At 42.3% G+C, this 20,155-nt stretch overlaps 1 pseudogene across 1 annotated transcript in view; it reads left to right on the top strand.

Moving 5' to 3' along the window:
* LOC311060249 overlaps nt 1-20,155 on the top strand; it is a 24,827-nt pseudogene extending 4,672 nt beyond the window's left edge. Inside the window, exons 3-22 of the transcript in view lie at nt 1,498-1,570; nt 2,591-2,833; nt 3,170-3,378; nt 4,706-4,869; nt 6,295-6,430; nt 6,886-6,974; nt 8,604-8,682; nt 9,320-9,472; nt 10,297-10,361; nt 10,644-10,686; nt 10,954-11,018; nt 11,225-11,353; nt 11,823-11,942; nt 12,374-12,526; nt 12,968-13,128; nt 13,647-13,815; nt 14,117-14,185; nt 14,940-15,152; nt 16,004-16,102; nt 19,940-20,155. The product of the transcript in view is annotated as an uncharacterized misc_RNA (transcript). The remainder of the gene's footprint in view (nt 1-1,497; nt 1,571-2,590; nt 2,834-3,169; nt 3,379-4,705; nt 4,870-6,294; nt 6,431-6,885; nt 6,975-8,603; nt 8,683-9,319; nt 9,473-10,296; nt 10,362-10,643; nt 10,687-10,953; nt 11,019-11,224; nt 11,354-11,822; nt 11,943-12,373; nt 12,527-12,967; nt 13,129-13,646; nt 13,816-14,116; nt 14,186-14,939; nt 15,153-16,003; nt 16,103-19,939) is intronic.

The raw sequence follows: 20,155 nt of genomic DNA, 5'->3' as shown, positions 1-20,155 counted from the left end.
ACAACGTGGCTTTGACTCAGTATAGAGTAACATGAGTTTAACGCTAGGAGATGCTGTTGTAATTTGACTGTTTTACTAGCACAAATAGACATTCATTTGACGCACTGTTTGGTTCAACGAGTGTTTATCTGCACCGAGCATTGTACTGGGTTGACTAATGTTAGAGGCCACTTTGGGGTTGTTTTCATTAACCTGGTTGCTTGTTTCTCTCGCTGAACCTGGCAACCATGCCATGTCCGCTTATTGTAAGCGGATGGTCGCGCTTCTTTTGGGGCTTGTTTTGGGGTTGAAAAGGACCGTATGAGAGTAGACGTGTATACACGGTCGGGCGTACCGTGTCGGTCGCGCATGCGCGCCACTCTCAATTGTATATTAGGATCATCATATTTATGATTATGTGCCCACATTTGCCTCTAAATTGTGGAGAAACTGTCGATGCGGAACCAAACTGTCAAGCAATTGTTTCCGCTCAGACACGTTTCACTGTCGCACATAACAACGCGTCGCTGGCTTGTAGATCTGCTATTTTCAAATAGACTATGTATGAAATAAGGCTAAAGTGGTTAAGGTATGTTTTATAATGTAATAATGTATATCTTAAAAGTAACTAGTAACTAAAGTTTTCAAATAATTGTAGTGGAGTAAAAGTACAATATTTGCCTCTGTGATGTAGTGGAATAGAAGTAAAAGTATTGTAAATTGGAAATACTCAGGTAAAGTACAAATACCTCAAAATTGTACTTAAGTACAGTACTTAAGTAAATGTACTTAGTTACTTTACACCACTGGTCAGCAGTTCTAATTGCAATGGGGAGTTCAATCCTTATCTGTCGGTCTGTCGCTCTTTCATTCCCCATGTATGGAGATCCCAGATGTTGCTACCCCCCCTTTTTCCACCAGCAGTGTGTATTTCACGTGATAGATAGAAGAATCTAATAATACTTTTAACCGTCGTTTGTTACACTTTGTACGATAATGCAGGTGTTGTCAAAGCAACTAGACACCTTCTGTTATCCCATTAAGACCTGAAACTGTATAATTTTTAGATTTGAGCAAAAAAGCATTATTTTACACTTTGGGCTATTCAAAAATAGCAGATATACAATCTCATAGCGCGGCACCGAGTGCCGTGCTACGAGCTTGTAGATCTGCTATTTTAAGTAAAAGTATTGGAAATTGGAAATTGACATGCATTAGGGCTACAAACCCCCATTTAATGGCATTTCTATCACTTGGACCGCAATTTATATTGTAAAATCTATGTCAATTTAACTCTGAGAGTGCACAAATGGAACCAAATGGACCCGTTAGGTTAGGGTCCATTTGGTTCCATTTGTACACTCTCAGAGTTACAGACCCATAAGGGTCCATTTGGTGGCTAAGCTATCATTTAGCTGGGGACCCCCTGGAACTCCCTCAAGGACCCCTGGGGGTCCCCAGACCCCACTTTGAGAACCAATGCGTTAGAGCATCTACCCGGTGTCGTCCACCGTGCAGCCCGTACCCTCTGCTGGAGCGCCGTCGTACTCCCAGAGCCCGACCTACAGCACCAACGCTGTCACATATTCTGGTAAGGAAATGCCCGGCCGTCACCCACACATACAAGTTACCCACACGCTAAACCCAAACGTAGTCGAGCAATATAGTAGAATGTGAGCTGCAGAAACACATTTAATTGATCTGGGTGCCATCGTTATAATAACCCATTAAAACCGGGAAAGCATCTGTCATTTTAGATTTTAGCTGTATAGCAAAACATGTTTTACACTTACACTTAAAAGATCTCTCAATAAATGTTCAAAAATAGCAGATGTATAATCTCACAGTCATCACTTCGTGCCGCGCTGTGAGCTTGTACATCTGCTATTTTTGAATAATTTTGAATGGATGCAACGTGTTCATTACTTTGCAACGTTCCCCATACATAGGCTGTCGCTCGTATTCGCTTGCGCAAAATTCACTTCAGTCGAACATAAATATTCAACGTACGCGAGTTGTGTCGCATCGGGCGTAGATGCAGAATCTTGTCACTCAAAACACAGTTTAGCTAGACTGCACATTTTAGAATGGAGGAGGAAGCCAAAAGTTCCCAGTGTTAAACACTGACGCATTTGATTTCTTTCTGAGATGCTGTGGCTTGTAGACTTAGAATAGGCTCTATGCACAGCAGCCATATTATCACTTCTTTCATAGGTGTTACCAATGATACTAATGAAGGCTCTGTTCCATTTAGTGTAGCACAGTGGTTTCCCACGACCCCCATAACTCTGAGAGTGTACAAATGTACATACATTTGTACACTCTCAGAGTTACACACCTGCAAGGGGCCATTTGGAAGCCCATGAGGGTCCCTGGACCCCAACTGTAGACCCACTGGTGTAACAGAGTGTTTCCAGTGAGCCAACATGCACAATATCAGCACCCTGACTCTGTTTGACCAGAATGGAACAGAGCCTTCATTAGTATCATTGGTAACACCTGTGAATGTCTTCATAATATGGCTGCTGTGAATAGAGCCTATTGGTATCTTTAAAAAATATATTTTATTGAAATGCATTTCTTCATCACTGCCCCTATTCCTGCTCCATAGGTACGTCTTACTCTGGCTACGAGGCTGCCGTGTACTCTGCTGCCTCCACATATTACCAGCAGCAAACAGCAGCAGCAACAGAAGCAGGCGGTGGCCGCGGTAGCCGCTACAGCAGCGTGGACGTGCAGCACCTTCACCAAGAAGCCGCCCTTCCAGAGCAAGCAGCTCAGGCCTAAGCAGCCGCCCAAACCCCCTCAGATCCACTACTGTGACGTGTGTAAGATCAGCTGTGCAGGCCCGCAGGTGAGCACACTCACACTTGTGTCTGTAGTCCTTGGTCTTTGAAGCCTAAAGACTGGTGGGGATCACTTTGAACCTCGCCTCCCTATTTTGGGCATGTTGTTATAGACCAAAAACAAACCTGATCTACAAGCTTGTTTGAGAACCTTGAAAAGCTGTATATCAATTCTACATTTACACCGATCAAATTAGTTTAACAAACTTTGCAGGTTTGTCCGACTTAATACATGATTAGATTTTATGCTGAAACGCCATGCTTGGCTTGCATTATACGTCCTACTTTTGAAGCAAATGGTGTCTCAAATGAAGGAATAGTAACCCCCCTTCCTCTCCAACCAGACATACAAGGAGCACCTGGAGGGCCAGAAGCACAAGAAGAAGGAAGCGGCTCTCAAGGTGTCTCAGAGCAGCAGCAGCAGCAGTGGAGGAACCAGCAGCTCTGCCCGCGGCGTCCAGAACCAGCTCCGCTGTGAGCTGTGTGACGTCTCCTGCACCGGAGCCGACGCTTACGCCGCTCATATCCGTGGGGCCAAGCATCAGAAGGTAATGTATTTATTTTATGCTACCATGTATTACCATCATGTGTCACTTGCTCGCATAGATCAGTTCTTTTTGACCAGCGACACCATTTTACCTATGGATTAGGCTTAACCACGTAAGCACTAATTTGTACTTTGGGATACAAGCTCACAGCTTGTCTTATGAAGTTTTATACATTGACTATTTTTCAAAATTTTAGAACTTTGATAAACATATCTTTTAAGTCTTTAAAGCTTTGCCTATAATGGCATGCCCAAAATGGGTAAGCCTGCGCTGATTTTATCCGCCAGATTGGGACGTTCACGGCATATTTTGCACCATTACGGTGCGTTCATCATCGGTGACGAGTGCCTCTAACAGCCGCTGCTGGCTGCGTGCACGCAGCGAGGCAATGCGAGGCGATGCGAGGCGACGCGAGTCAACACTCAATCACGTGCAGCATGCGTCCTCTACCCCTGCGCCTAATGGCTGTACATGGGGCCGACGGGTGCTTTAGCGTGATTGTGTGAGTGTGGCTTCAGGAAGTAAATTCCTAGCCTCGATCTCCAAGCTTCTTATTTTTTATTTTTGCTAAAAAATAAAAGCTTGGAAATTCCTGTCCCAGCTGTTGGTACGCAAAAGCGCCTCGCGTCGTCTGATGTGGTACGCATTTTTTATTTTGGGTGCGCATGCGCACCTGCACACCAGTTATGTGCACCCCTGCCTATAATGACGTGCCCAAAATAGGGACACCAGGTTGAAAGTGGTTCAAACACTCATCACTAATAAAGAGTGAAGCTGGTTTCACAGAGCGTGCTTTGCACTCAAAGGCTACATGCCAATGTCTGGATAAGTCTCTGCCAACTTGTGTAGTGATGGACGGCGACCGGGCGTGCGTTTCCAAACCTAACATTTCTTGAAGTTCTGTGCCTTGTAGAATAACAAGTGTATAACCTAGTTTAACCATGCAGTCAAATGGCCAATAGTTCACTCCTGGCCCTTGCAAATGGAAACGGTCATTGTTTTCCTTTTTTTTTTAAATTATTATTATTGTGATTTATTGCATTTGTATGCTGTCCATTAGTCAAAGCATCTGTGGACTAGTGACTCCTCAGTAAAATGTAAAATGGAATGTCACAGTTTTAAGTAAACCAATACTAAGAATCTTTGAATGGGATTGTGTGTTAATAATGATGTTTTGTTTGTTTTTGCATGATCACAATTTTGATTTGCAAATTCTTATCGGTTAATCAATTCATTTTTTGTGTGTATTTACGATTAGAGGTTGGGTGTTCACTAAGTTTACGGTAACTTTTGATTGAAAATTTGATTCCCCAAACTGCTGAAACTTTCCAGGCGTTATGAAGAGGACATGTACTGGAGACGCATGGAAGAAGAGCACCACTGGGATGACAGACGCCGTTTGCCCGACGGAGGCTATCCTCAGGGGCCCCCTGCGCTGCCCGGTCTCTTGGGAGGTCCGGCCTGGCATGCCCATCCCTCAGCCTCAGGGACCTGTGGTAGGTCCTGGGTCCTCTGAATTTTTGGGCGGTGTAGCCGTCCCTATATGTGAGGTTGGGACATTGACATTTGCTGAACTGTGATTGGCCACCCATTGTACCCCCCAAACCCTGCACTGCGATTGGCCACCCATTGTACACCCCTTCCACCCACAATGGGTGGCCCCTGGACACCCCCGCTGACTCTATTCAGCACTGTGATTGGCTAGCGAGACACATGATGAAATTAATAACCTATAAATAGGACTATGCACTTTAAAAAACAAACTTTTTTTTAAAAGTGAGCTTCCATCACTGTGATGACCACACCGCCCACTTCACACAGGGTGTGATTTTTGGGCGGTGTAGCCGCCCCCTATAAGTGAGTTTTGGACACTGACCAATCCTGCACCGTGATTGGCCAATAGTCTACAACGCATTGTATACCCCTAACCCTTCCATTGTTAATGCAAATCTATACTTTTGCAAAGTCAGCCAATCACATTACAGCTAGTGTCATCACCACTAACTGTAATGTGATTGGCTGACTTTGCAAATTCAGGACTGTGATTGGCTAGCGAAACACATGACACATGTGCAGCCCTATGAATAGCAGTATGGACTTAAAAAAAAGTCATTTATCCTTTTTTTAAAGTGAGTCATGTTGTGATGACCACACACCACCCACTTCACACTGGGTGGGATTTTTTACTATTTGAATGCAGTTTTGCGTTCTGTTAATCAAGTAACTCGTTGCAGAACTATGTCTTTGTCATTAAAAAGTAATTGGTGACAGAATTGCCTACTGAGAATAGTAACTCTTTGGAATACTCTTACATGAACTAAATTGAAACTTCATTGCGATTCCTTTCTTGTCCTGTGAATGAATGGTTTTCTTTCCACCATTTCTCTTTTAGCCGCCTCGTCGCCCCGACTCTTCAGACGATCGCTGCGTAATGACCAAGCATGCAGCCATTTATCCCTCAGAGCAGGGACGTGCACAGATAGACTCTAGGTGGTGCTAGAGCACCTGCCCTTTGCCCTCTTGACCAGAAGTGCCCTTTTGAAAAAAAGAAAAAAAAACGTGTTTTCTTTTCATTTTTTTTCCCAGATTTCAGCAGGGGTCTTCAACAGGGGGTCCGGGACCCCTAGGGGGTCCTCAGAGTTACTACAGGGGGTCCGCCAAATCTTTGTGATATGATTTTTCTTTTTACCATAACCACTCGAAACCTAGCATCCCTTTTCTGAGGAGAACTTTAGCCAAAAATAGCAGATCTACAAGCCCACAACGCCTCGCGCTGCGCGGCGTTGTGGGCTTGTAGATCGGCTATTTTTGGCAAAGAGGTATTGGTGTAGAGGGAAAAAAGAGCAGACCAAGTAAACAAAAAAAGTATAATTTACTTGAGCACCTGCCCCTCAAAATGTCTGTGCACGCCACTGCCTCAGAGGATGAACTCCAAGCTATCCAGAAGATTGTGTCCATCACAGAACGTGGCCTCAAACTGGTGTCGGACATCGTCACTGACCAGGACAAAGACAAGGAAGAGGACAAGGACAAGGAGAAGAAAGTCGCTAAAGACAGGTGAGGCATCTGAGAGAGCTCAACATCTCTTTGTCTCCTCGTGTTTCTGTGTTTATCAAACATAGAATATACTTAAAGTACTAGAATGTTTGAAAAATAGCAGATTTACAAGCTCATGAGCTTGTAGATCTGCTATTTTCAAGTAGCATATTTATAAAGTAGGGCTAAAATGTAGTGGAGTAAAAGTACAATATTTGCCTCTGAGATGTAGTGGAGTAAAAGTAATTACAATAGTATATTTGAAATACTCAAGTAAAGTACAAATACCTCAAAATTGTACTTAAGTACAGTACCGGTACTTAAGTAAATGTACTTTGTTACTTTACACCACTGCTAGATAGCCTGCCTGTAGATAGTGCTTTTGTAATAGTTTCTAATTGTAACACTCCTCATACTGCATGAGTTGTTGTACCCTATATCGTCTTAGTAACATTATTATGTTTTCTCCTTCAAAGCATGCATGCTGTACGTGTGAAACATCTTGACCGGCAGAAATACATCTGCTTTGAGGGACCACTGTCTTTTACATCATTTCTGGAGTGTGGTGAGTGAAATATTGTTCCACAGCATGCCCAATGCCATTGATGGTGTACAAATGATTAGGGTCCATTTGGTTCCATTTTTACACTGTCTTAACATTGATTTTACAATATAAATTGGGGTCCCAGAGATAGACATGCCATTAAATGGGGGTCCTTGATATTAAAATGGTTGAGAATCACTGCTAGAGCCGTAAAAGTCTTCTTATTATGGGGGTCCCTGGCATATCTTTTCAAATGGGGGTCTGTGGGCTAATTGTCAATTTGGGGGGTCCTTGACATGACAAATTGAGAACCACTGTCATATGCAACAACATGCTGGGTGTACAGTACAAGGCACAATCCATTTTATTTAGGATAGAGTGATTCAATGTCTTCAGTAGGGCTGTCAATCTTCTTCATATGATTGAATTTTCTGTGGCTATTTTAATCAATTTTTATGACACATTAACTCAATTTCTGTTGACTGAAAACTTAAAAATTCTGTATCTCGGCTCCTGAGTACTTTTTTAATTTCAATGAAAAATCTCTGGCAGACAACAGCAAAAAATCTGAAATAATTAGGGCAGGCTAAGTGTTAATACAAATTAAATCAATTGCACAACAGATTTATCAATAAGCTTGTGCAATCTTGTTTTGTCTTCAGTTGCCAAGAAATTTGAAATTCCTAGTACCTCAGACTTAAAAGTCTATGATGACTTGAACACTGAAGTTGACGAGGAGGCGTTTCAGTTTTTTTATAAAGAAACCAGACCTTGGTGTGTTGGAGATTTGTTCACCCCAAGACCCAAATCCTGAAGGTGAGTTCTGTTGCTTATCAACATGGAGCCTTATAGCCTCGTCCATACAGTCCTGGCTAACCTAAAATGTCACACAGGTATATTCTTGTACTTTGAAATGATCTTTGTTTCTATACGCCCAATGTAAGTAAAAGAGAGAAAGTGTCTGAGGAAGAACTTTGTTGGTGTGTGGATCCTTCCGTATCTAGTGTGAGCTTTTTACATTACACTTGCCACAAACATTCCTCTCTTGCTAATCACACTTGTTATGTCAACATTATTGCTAGATTCAGTGAGCCCCTATGCAAGCAATTCCATTCCAATTTCCTTAAATATACTTGGCCACCAAATGTAGTGGCCTGTAGGACCAGACTGAGGAACTTGAAGGGGTCCTTGGGGGGGTTCCAGGGGGTCCCCAGCTTGATTGATTGCTAGGAACCAAATCGACCCTTAATGGGTCTTAAACTCAGAGTCTATAGCGGGAACCAAATGGACCCGTAGTGGTCCATTTGGTTCCATTTACACACTCAGACTGATGCCTTGCCATGTAGATTGGGCTCCCAGAGATGAGAATCGTATGAGATGGGGGTCCGCGACCTCATGCAAAACAAACTGGGGGTCCTCAAAATGATAAAGGTTGATAATCACTGCTCAAAAATGTATGTGCACGTGTTTCTTAATGGTTTGTATCTGTCTCTCTTTCTCTCCCATCCACCCCTGTCTCTGTCCAATGGTTCCTTGCTGTCTCTCTCATTCTTTCTCTCTCTCTGACTCTCTCTCTATCAACCCTATCTCCCTGTGTGTATCTTTCTCTCCCACCTCTACCGGGTTCCTCTCATCATGCTGTCCTTCCAGGTACAGACGGCGCGGCCTCCAGCTACCATGTCAAACAGTTGGAGGAGCAGAAGGGCAGGCTGAAGGAGGCCTTGGTCAGGTCAGTCAAAATGTGTACATCTGTTTAAAAACAACAGCAGTTGACCCAAATGGTTTCCAATCAGGAATGACTTGACAACAGCATGATAGTCATAATAACCATTATCCACAAAAGCAAGTGGTTTAAAAATAAACCACCTGACTTAAATGATATGTAGGTGTCCTCTGCTGCCTCGGACACACGCACATTGTACTTTTACAATAACAAGACATAGTCTGGTTATGGCATTGCCTCCCTGTCAAATTGTAAGCAGAGTTGTACCGATACTTGTATCGGAAAAGCTGCCGATACTGCCTAAAATGCTGGTATCTGTATTGGCGAGGATGCCATTCCGATACCACATAAATTACATGATATTTCATTCATATTTTGATTTCTTCAATTGATGTTGCACGACTGTTTTATACTCTTACTTGTACTATTTACCTGAGAGTGTACAAATGATATACTCTCAGACCTGTAAGGGTCTATTTGGAACCCCCTCAAGGAACCCAGATAGTCCCTGAACCCCACTTTGAGAACCACTGTCCTAGATTTGTTTAAATGAGATGCGCAAGTTATGGGGATCGGTAAGGGAAAAAATGGTATCGGTTACATCTCTAATTGTAAGTTGTTAACCCCCCTGTTATGTTCACAGGACGCGTGACCTGTCCTCGTCAGAGAAGCAGGAGCACGTGAAGCTGCAGAAGCAGACGGAGAAGAAGAACGTGGAGCTGGACACTGTGAGGAGCCAGAAGGAGAAACTCCAAGAGGACTAGCCGAGGCAACTATCGATGAGCTGAAAGAACAGGTACGGACAGTTAGAGCGAATCACTATCATTTTGAAGAGGGGGTACTGTCTTCTCCTGTATAGGATATGAACCACATGCTTAAAATGAAGATGATTTCATCTTTTTCTTTAAAAAGATGACTAATGCTCTTTATCGTTAAGACCTGAGGCCGATTCTGCAAATGCCTTCTAAACCAGTAGTTTTTCCAAGATCTTTCAAAAATGTTAAAAAATGGCAGATAAAATCTAAAATGACACAGATCCTTTCCCGTTTTTAAGGGGTAACATGTTCTAGTTTACTATTTCACCATATCTAAACTACTTTAATAATACATTTTACACACTTTAATTATGCAATGAACAATCAAACAGCTAAGTATGCAATACACATGAACTTAATTTTATTTAACCACTTAAGCCCTAAAATTCTCACTTACATGCCCAAAATTGGGACGGGACGTTGAATGAAAGTGGTTAAATATTGTATTTGCTGATGCTGATATTGTCAAAAAAATAGAATGTTTAAAAGAACAAAAGCACAGCAAAAGAAAAACAATACAAAGTGATGAAAAATTGTAAGAGGCAAACCATTTGGGTTAAACAGGTTTCCTTTGCCGATATGGATGTCATTCTGTCAAATTTGCAGATATTAGTGAATGGGATTGGGTGAAGTGACATTTAAATGGATATGGATAATTGTACCTGACTTTCAAACCATGTGCCTCTTGTAATGTGTGTGTGTGTGTGTGTGTGTGTGTGTGTGTGTGTGTGTGTGTGTGTGTGTGTGTGTGTGTGTGTGTGTGTGTGTGTGTGTGTGTGTGTGTGTGTGTGTGTGTGTGTCACAGGTGGATGCTGCGCTGGGGTCAGAGGAGATGGTGGAGACCCTGACGGAGAGGAACCTGGACCTGGAGTAGAAACGCCCTCTCAGTGGTTCTCAAACCTTTTCATGTCAAGGACCCCCAAATTGTTGTACAAGCTTGCAGCGTGGCACGAGGTGAGACGTTGTGAGCTTGTAGATCTGCTATTTTCAAAAGATTTGTACCGGTATACATTTTGAAAACTTAAAATGGGACATTCTGCATAAGGAATACTTTTACTTTTGGTATTTTAAAGGAATAGTTTACCCCGAAAATAACTTTCCGTCGCATTCCTAAGCCAATAATTTGATGACCGGCAGCAGTTCCGTATGGAGACACAAAGGAGATTCTTTGTATCTCCGTACAGAACCGCTGCCGGTGAGTAATCGATAGAAAACGTAATTTTGGGCATGAACTATCCCTTAAGTACATTTTGATGCCACTACTTTTGTAGTTTTACCCAAGTAAATTTTGAATACCAGACTTTAGCTTGTAACAGTTTTCCTGCATTGTAGTATTGATCATTTTACTTAAGTAAAAAGATTTGAGTACTCCTTCCACCACTGCATTTGGCTTTGTTCTACGCCTTACAATGTGTATACTACCACACATGACGGTCGGTCCCCTCTTCTGTCCTCCCAACAGGAGGCCATTAATGACATGAACGACGAGCTCCAGGAGAACGGCAGGGAGACTGAGATGCAGACCGGGCACATGCACACTTTTTCCATGGAGAGAGACACACACACACACACACACACACACACACACACACACACACACACACACACACACTCACACACACACACACACACACACACACACACACACACACACACACACACACACACACACACACACACACACACACACACACACACACACACACACACACACACACACACACACAGCTGAGTGAGCAGCTGGACATGAGCGGGGGGGAAAGGTCCGCGATGCCCACAAGAGAGTTGAGGCTGCCCAGGAGACCATGGCCGATTACCAGCAGACCATCAACAAGTACAGAAAGCTCACTGCCAGCCTGCAGGTGCATAGATCACTACACACATACACGTTGTACTACTATACTTACTTACCGCAACATTTTAGGATGGATTTTCGTTTTAAATGCATTTTTCCCCCATGAGTTTTTTTGCCGTTTGTAACCCTGAACCTATAACTCTAAATCCTAATTCTGACCCCAACCTGAATCTTTTCCTAATTGTAACCTTGGCTCTAAAAGTCTTTGTTAACAAATTCTCTTGTGGTGTCCAGGAAAATGGCCTTCACAAGGTCAATTTCTACTATACTTATGGGGACACGTGGCCCTCAAGTATATTCATAAACACACACACACACACACACACACACACACACACACACACACACACACACACACACACACACACACACACACACACAGGAATGAGAAGTGAGCTGCTATGATTATCAGTAGGTCGTCAGTAAATGCACATTGCTCACTGCTGTCTGTGTGTGCTTTTCCCTGTGTGCACCAGGAGACCAACAGAGAGCTGACCAACCAGCAGAATGCCAACGCTGAGCAGGTCCTGCTTTATCCTCCTGCAGAGATGTTTGATTTCAAGACAAAGTTTGCAGAGACCAAAGCTTATGCCAAGGTACGGCTGAGACGAATGTCAGAATGCTAGGAATCTGATTGGGAGTTGATGGGGATTTGAATCAATCCAATGACAATAAAATGTCTAAAGTGACACTTTGGTACCACTACCACAAAACTCAAGCCAATCCATACTGGAAAGAAATGGATTGGAAAAGGTTGTATCCAGTTTAACTGAGCACTAGGCTTACGTGATCATAATTCTTGTTAATGGCATCAATGGACTTTTAGTTTAAAAGTTTTACATTAATAAAAGTTTAAGAAGAGTAAGAGTAATGAATAGTTCTCATATCATAAAATTAGGATAATAATTTCTGGATCCTAAAATTATTACGATATTTATCAATTCCGATTCCTTCATTTTCATGGGTACCTGGCAGTTTGGATATGGTTCCTAACTTCTATACCCAACCTTGACTGTGTGTCTTCCAGGCCATCGAGATGGAACTGAGGAAGATGGAGGTGGGCCAGGCTAACCGCCAGGTGTCCCTCCTCACCGCCTTCATGCCTGAGTCCTTCCTCCGCCATGGGGGAGACCACGACTGTATCCTGGTGCTGCTGCTCATTCCAAGGCTCATCTGCAAGGTGTGTGTGATCTGCAAAAAAACGAAAAAAATAGTCTGACCAATGCCACATGGGTTCGATCCTGATTTTGGAGAGTCCTAGACCACTAATCTTTGACCGATCTTTTGTAAAAAAAAGTATTTTAATGTTTAACAACATAAGCCCTGTTCATACATTTTCAGAAATAGCCTATCTACAAGCTCACAATGTGTCGTGAGCTTGTAGATCGACTATTGTTGTTATTGTTTTGAAAACGTTTGTTAATGTTCACTTAAAATGACATGCCCAAATAGGGACACTCTGTTGAAAGTGGTAAAACATTGGGACACATCGGCTGCATAATTACAATACTGATCGTCGACAAATAAGTAAAACAATGGCCATATATCAGCCAACCGATGTATCGCTCAGGCTCTGCTTACCACCTGTTCCCAACATGTCCGTGTGTCATTTCCCCTGCAGGCGGAGTTGATCAGCAAGCAGGCCCAGGAGAAGTTTGACCTGAACGGTGACCCCCTGCAGGGAACCACGATGAGGGGATCCCGTGGAGAGCAGCTCAGCTTCGCCTCAGGACTGGTCTACTCCCTGGGCCTGCTGCAGGCCACTCTGCACAAATATGAACAGTGAGTGACTATCGCACATGAGAGACTAAATTGGGAATGTTGTCATTGGAGAATACCCACCATGCTAAAACTTTATAACAAGATTCCAAATAAATTAAAAGATTCTGGTAATGCTCCATGTTGCTATCCAGAACTGAACACCTTTATTCCCAATGTATTGAACATCTTCAATAAAAATTCAGTCCAATGAGAGACAACTTTTCTCGCTCGTAGTTTTGTCCTCTGTTAACTACTTAAGCCCTGCATACTTACCGTCATACCGTATGACGAATAGTGAAACTAGCAATTCTACAAGCTCACAACAATCTGCTATTTTTGCTGCAAGGGAAAGTGCAACATTGTATCATATTGGTCCCTGAATCTGAACAAAGCAAACGCACTACTGGTTTGAAAACACACTTAATGCATTACTTTTGAGCGTCCTGTGTATCACAAAAACCTTAACGTTATCGGTCTCTCCACTCTCGCCACTTCTAACATTATCTGTCCTTCCATTGTCATGTCCTCCTCTCACCCAGGGCTATGAGTGGCTGTAGTGTGGAGGTGTTGAAGAGGATGGGCACGCTGTACTCTGAAATGAGCGTCCACGAGCGCTCTCTGGACTACTTCATCGACCTGCTGCACAAAGACCAGCTGGATGAGACCATTCAAGTGGAGCCACTCACCAAGGCCATCAAATACTACCAGGTAACAACAATACAGGACCTCTAGGCTGCCATCTAGCATTTAAAACATGCACACATTTGTGTGTGTGTGTGTGTGTGTGTGTGTGTGTGTGTGTGTGTGTGTGTGTGTGTGTGTGTGTGTGTGTGTGTGTGTGTGTGTGTGTGTGTGTGTGTGTGTGTGTGTGTGTGTGTGTGTGTGTGTGTGTGTGTGTCTCTCTCTCCATGGAAAAAGTGTGCATGTGCCCGGTCTGCATTAATACGCATTCAACGTATTCATGCTTGTTACTTGTCTGTAAGTAACTCACTACTGTTGTGTCCTCCAGCATCTGTACAGCATCCACCTGGCGGAGCTCACAGAGGACTGCACCGTGCAGCTGGCTGACCACATCAAGGTATTTCAACGCCTTGTGATTTTATTTTATCTTTATTTATTTTTTGTTGGTGTTTGCTGCTGTCTGCTGCACCTTTAATGCGGTCACACCCTTGCCCGTTAAAGCCGAAAGCAAGCTACGTACACTGCAACTGTAAAGACAAACGGATCTAACAAAATAAGACTAAGGAGGTTTATTTTGTAATTTGGTGTTTTTTTTTTATTCTGTTGATTGCTGATTTGGCACTATAGTCAAATTTAACAAATTGTCTCAAGACAGTTTACATATAGAGCAGAGACCCAACGTTTCCCCCCCTGAGAGAACATTTGGCAACAGTGGCAAGGAAAAAACTCTCCTTTTAACCACTTAAACCCTATACTTAGTTGACTGGATTCCCAAGAACTCTATTCTAGAGCCACTCCTGTTTTCGCTCTACACTGAAATACATTGTCATCAAATGTTTGCCCCAGAATAGGGTTCATGTGGTTATTGGGAAGAAACCTTGGGCAGAACCAGGCTCTAGAGGGTGGGCGCCCCTGAGATACAGGGGAATGGAGAGAGAGAATAAGTGCCTGGTGTGCATGGATTCAAGTTCTCGCCACGACTGATTTCAGTTATTTGTATTCCATAGAAGCCAGCATGTCTTCTATGGCATCATGTTGCACACCTATGCTCTCAATGCGACTGTTTCACAAATCACACATTACGACTTGGTCATACAAACCTTTTTCAGTCGTGAGATTGTATTTTGCTTTAATCCATGGGTGTGTCTCAGTTCATCCAGAGTGGCCTGGACTGTGTGGCAGTGGAGTCGGCTCGCCTGCGGGCCTTCCTGACCGCCGGTCAGGAGAGCTCCAGCCTCTGCATCCTGCTGAAGGACCTGGACACCTCCTGCTCCGACATCAGACAGTTCTGCAAGAAGATCCGTCGCCGCATGCCCGGAACGGACGTGATGGGAGCACCCGCCGCTGTCATGTTTGGACCACAGGTACACATACACCCATTCTACTGTCTGTACGGGTCAGTGATTCTCAAACCTTTGAATTTCAAGGACCCCCCCCCCCCCCTAATTTTTATGTGCACTAGGCCACAGACCCCCATTTGATGCAATTCATCTCTGGGGTCAATTCTTCATCTCTGGGAACCCCAATCTACCCTGTAAAATATGTTTTCAATTAAACAAAAAGCTGCTTTTTGATATAATCTTTCACTGATATATTTTTCACAATGACCATTCCACATACAGGTAAATGTTGTTTGACAACTTCTCTTAGAGTGTTTGCCCTGACAACCGGGAATGTATTTCTTTATGTACTTTTACAGTTAATAACAGGATTCCCACGGTCATGAATTTCCTGGATATATTTTGAAATGAGAAAAACTGTCTGCCACGCCTGGAAAAAAATTGGAATTCATCAAATGTTTTGGAAGATGTTTGGATATACATAGTTTTTGGCTATTGATTTTGTTCATAAAAAACATGTCTAACATTTCATGAAATATGTAACATGGTAAAATGCAGTGCTGCGTGAGAGCTGCCTATTATACAGAACATCACGGAACAAAAATAATACATCTACAAGCTAAGAACAAACGTTGTTAGCTTGTAGATCTGTTCTGTCATGTGACGCCTTTGCTCGAGGTCTGTCTTGGGGCATTGATGGAGTAAGAGCCTCATTATTGCCACCATACGATTGATATAGGCCTGGAAATAGGGTGAAAAAGTTATGGAAAAGTTTTGAAAATGACCAGGTAAAAATGTGTGGGAACCCTGACCAGTGCTTTAAAATATTACTGTCTATCCCTGTGTTTCCCCTCCTTTTTTTTACTTCCACTTAGATGGTTGAAAAAATTCTGAAGGACAGACCTGGCGGAGAGAGGATCCTTACCGAGTATGCTCGGACAAAAAGCCTAACGGATACCAGAAGACGCGACATGGTGAAGATATTGGTTGCACACATGTTAAGTGAACATGGGTATGTTGTCACCTAAAAATTATGCACCCAATACACAATTTTGGTTGTACTTGGTGCAGGCCAAAATCCTCCTTTTTGCAGAAGGCAGCACAGCAATACTTTTGTTTGGATCTCATACGTGTGTGTGTGTGTGTGTGTGTGTGTGTGTGTGTGTGTGTGTGTGTGTGTGTACTGTAGGACGAGTCCTTCAAGGCGCGTTAAAGAGGACTATGCACAGGGCATCACTGCCTTATTCCCATACCTGGCCGATCCCCAGGGAAATTTGGGCTATGTAAGTACATAAAACACCAGTCTAACGCACATTTAAACATGCTCATTTCCCCCCTCTTTTCTTCTTGTGTTTTAGGAACAGTATTACAGTCCAGTAGAAGGGAGTGGGTTTCTGGCATGGCGAGTGAAATCACTTCAAAAAGAAGCATCAGACGGACAAGAAAAGAGCAGAAATGTTCAGCCACTGACGGGTGTGTGATTTTGATTGTAGTTAGGGGGAAGTCACATGTTCACACACACACACACACACACACACACACACACACACACACACACACACACACACACACACACACACACACACACACACAGGAAGAACCAGTGCAACATGTCATGTTTACCCCCAGTCCACTGTCTAGCAACTGTGAAGATGGATCCTTATAGTAAATGCATATCAGTGGAAAGTATTGCAGCAGTATATGTGGTTTCTACACTGTTACAGGTGGTCCAAATGCTGGCGACAGAGCTCCCGTCTGTGAGGAAAACCAGCTAACCACAGAAACCCAGTGTCGTGAGGCCATTGTATATGTGGCTGTATGTATGTATGTATGTGGCTCTTCAACTGCCTTGCATTAACCCACTAAGACCTGAGGAAGCATCTGTGTCACTTTTTCATTTGAGCTAAAAAGCATTGTTTTGCACTTTGACTATTCAAAAATAGCAGATATACAAGCTCATAGCGCGGCACCGAGTGCCGCGCTATGAGCTTGTAGATCTGCTATTTTTTTGAAAATATATATTCTTTTAAAGCGAACAATAACTCAAATCTTTGCTTCTGGGTTAGGGTTAGGGTCTCAAAATATTTTGAGACGGGGGTCCGCGGCCAAATTCATATCATTTTGGGGGGTCCTTTACATTTTGCAGAATATAAATTATACAGCAGAAAATGTCGTTATGGTTCATCTTGCATATTGTGGCAATAAAAGTGATTCTGGAGGCTACCTAATCGTGACCAAAACATCCCATTGCGATCCGGCTCTAAACTGTTTGCAAACGGTGACTATTTTTTTAATAGCAAGACTAATAAAGTTCTCTTTTCACAGACTGGGACCAGTGTCCAGGGGCATCTGGACAGCATCACAGAGAGCCTTCAACCCTATCTGCTTGCTGTGGGTACCCAGAAGAGTGTGATTCACAAGTACTTCATTGTGATTGACAAACGTGCAATCCCTTGTAAGTCACCCAGGGGTTGACACTAACGCCTGCCCGACTGCCAGGGGCAGGTGAGCTTTTCAAAAGTCATCCTCTATTTTTTTTTCCGTGCAAGAATGTTTTTCCCGTGCACTCCTAAATTGGCTGAATTTACTTAAAAGTTAGAATATAATTTTGGATAATAACAGTAATAATAATCATTATAGCATCAATAATATATCTGTCAATAATAAACTGTTTACAGGCATTGTAATAGTTACCATAATATATAATTGTATAATCATCACTAATAACTATAATTAACCTATATATAGAATCATAAAATATAACCATACTATTATTACATATATAATCATAATAACAACAACTATAATAACAATAATTGATAGGACATTATACCAAATATATTGATGGTGTTGCTTACAGTAAAGGTACCAATAATACAATTGTGTTAATAAATACTTTAAACTATATCTGCTCTGCTTTGTCTCTACTTATTATTCTTTTTACCATGTGTTTGAAAAGTGAATCTATATGTTTGGTAATGTATTTAGTCACATGTATTTAACATTTACAATGAATACAGATGTGTTTTTTTTTTTTTTTTTAATTACTATTCACGATCAGAAGGGTTCTTCACTACTAAAGCTGAACAAAAAGTGAAACTTTGGAATGTAACCTCTCATTAATGCCTAAGCCCATACACATATGAACATAATACACAAAAGTTGTTTATTTAACTGACAATAATTTTTGCCTTCTACAATCTGGTGTTTTAATTTATTTGACCAACTTATACACTTAACAGTTTGATCCATGCAAGAGTCAAAGCTTGTAATTGAAATTGTTGTCAGACTATAATCTCTGCCTGCTGGACAATCAATCCCTCTACTGTGTGTACAATTGTGAAGCAATCTACATGGACATTAGAGCTTATCCAAAACTCCTGCCTGGTGATGACAAGTCTGTCACAATGTAGGCTAAACAATAGTTTTTCATTGTGGTATTGACTCCATTCAGTAACATTGATGTGCCTGATATGCTGGGGAGTATCTATTTTACAATATACAAAATGGTATGGCTTCAACCCAGCTACTAGCCAGGTCAACAAGTATCGTAATGGTTCCACATGTATTATATGGTGAGACATTCCCAAGTACATTACAAGGTATTTAATATCTATTATCAGGCTGGGGAAAATAGGTGCTGAATCTTATACTCACAAAACATGACATCATAATATAAGGAAAACGTGAAATGTCTTCTGAGTATTTACAACTTGTTTGCAAATAGCAGATATGCCATTTACTCTATATACACAGGGTATTGTCTCCTCACAATATCTCAGATCAGAACAATAAGGTAAAAAAAAGAAGGCAAGTTTGCTTTAACAATCTTTTTTTTTGAGATCTTCAACACCACTGGGGACTGGACTGTGAACTACTATGTGACGATGGATTCCTTGGACCCCCATGGCCGCGGGAGGCATGCGTTAATCCGACAGACCTTTTCTCCGACTATGTGGCATCCGCGTGCGGTTAGGGTTAGGGTGCGGGTTTGGTTCGGGTTTACTGCTCCTGTTTCTGCTCAACATTGTAACAGGGCCTTTTATTTATATGGTATATATTTTACCACGAATGTTCAGCAAAATGTCATGATTATATTATTGAGCATTGGAACACACATTTAATTTAATGTTTAATATGTCCATAATGATTGATGAAGAGCATAGAGTTAAAAAAAAAGTAAGGGACAGCGCCCTCTATGTCTTGTCTGTCAGACTGCAGATGGACCCTTCAGATATCTTCCCAAATCTCGCGAGAGTGTGTTGCTGGGATAGAGAAAAGTCAATAACAAAGTTGATTTCCTCCTCATTTGTGTCTCTAAAAAAAGCCATTTTCGTATGAAAATCTTGTACATATTGTGTGTCTTGTGACGATTGGGTCCAATATTTAGTTCAGTAATCATGGAGCTAAGGAATGGTTCAGAAGCTGTGTTCACGTTCACAAAATAAATATTGGAATTGGTCTATTTGTTCTATTTGATGCCTCTTTGTTATGCATCTTTTGGGAGGCCAAATACAGGCTTATATTTTTGTAACTGTAATTATTCGACTGTTCTCTTGGGATAAAAAAACGAAAACAAAACAACAATTAAACGTCAACGGTATAGTTTGAATTACCGGCTTGCTCCTCCAGACGCGAAACGTAACGTCTGGGGGGTGACAGATACATTTTTACACCCACCCTTTGTTATTGTGGTCCAAGTGAAGACGATGATTACTTTTAATTGAAAGTCATGTGTAATAATTAAAAGTAACTTCCCCTACACTGTCTATGAATTGACCTTCCTTCTCTCCGTGTCTTCCGGGTTGCAGTTGGAGGTTCTTCACCTGCTGTCTCCAGAACAGAAGGCTGAGCTGCTACTGAGGCCTGAGGTTGCAGGCCTGGACAACGGGACCCTCAGCCTGATCTTCCACAGCTTGATGACCGGTGGTCCTGGGCCCACCCCCGGATACACATACACCTCACATAACCCCTACTCACCACCACCACCACCACCACCACAGAATAGCTTCAGAGAGGTTGCATAG

Source organism: Gymnoscopelus microlampas (assembly GCF_963454915.1).
Source record: "Gymnoscopelus microlampas genome assembly, chromosome: 14".
Taxonomy (NCBI): domain Eukaryota; kingdom Metazoa; phylum Chordata; class Actinopteri; order Myctophiformes; family Myctophidae; genus Gymnoscopelus; species Gymnoscopelus microlampas.
This window is presented reverse-complemented; position numbering and strand designations above follow the sequence as displayed.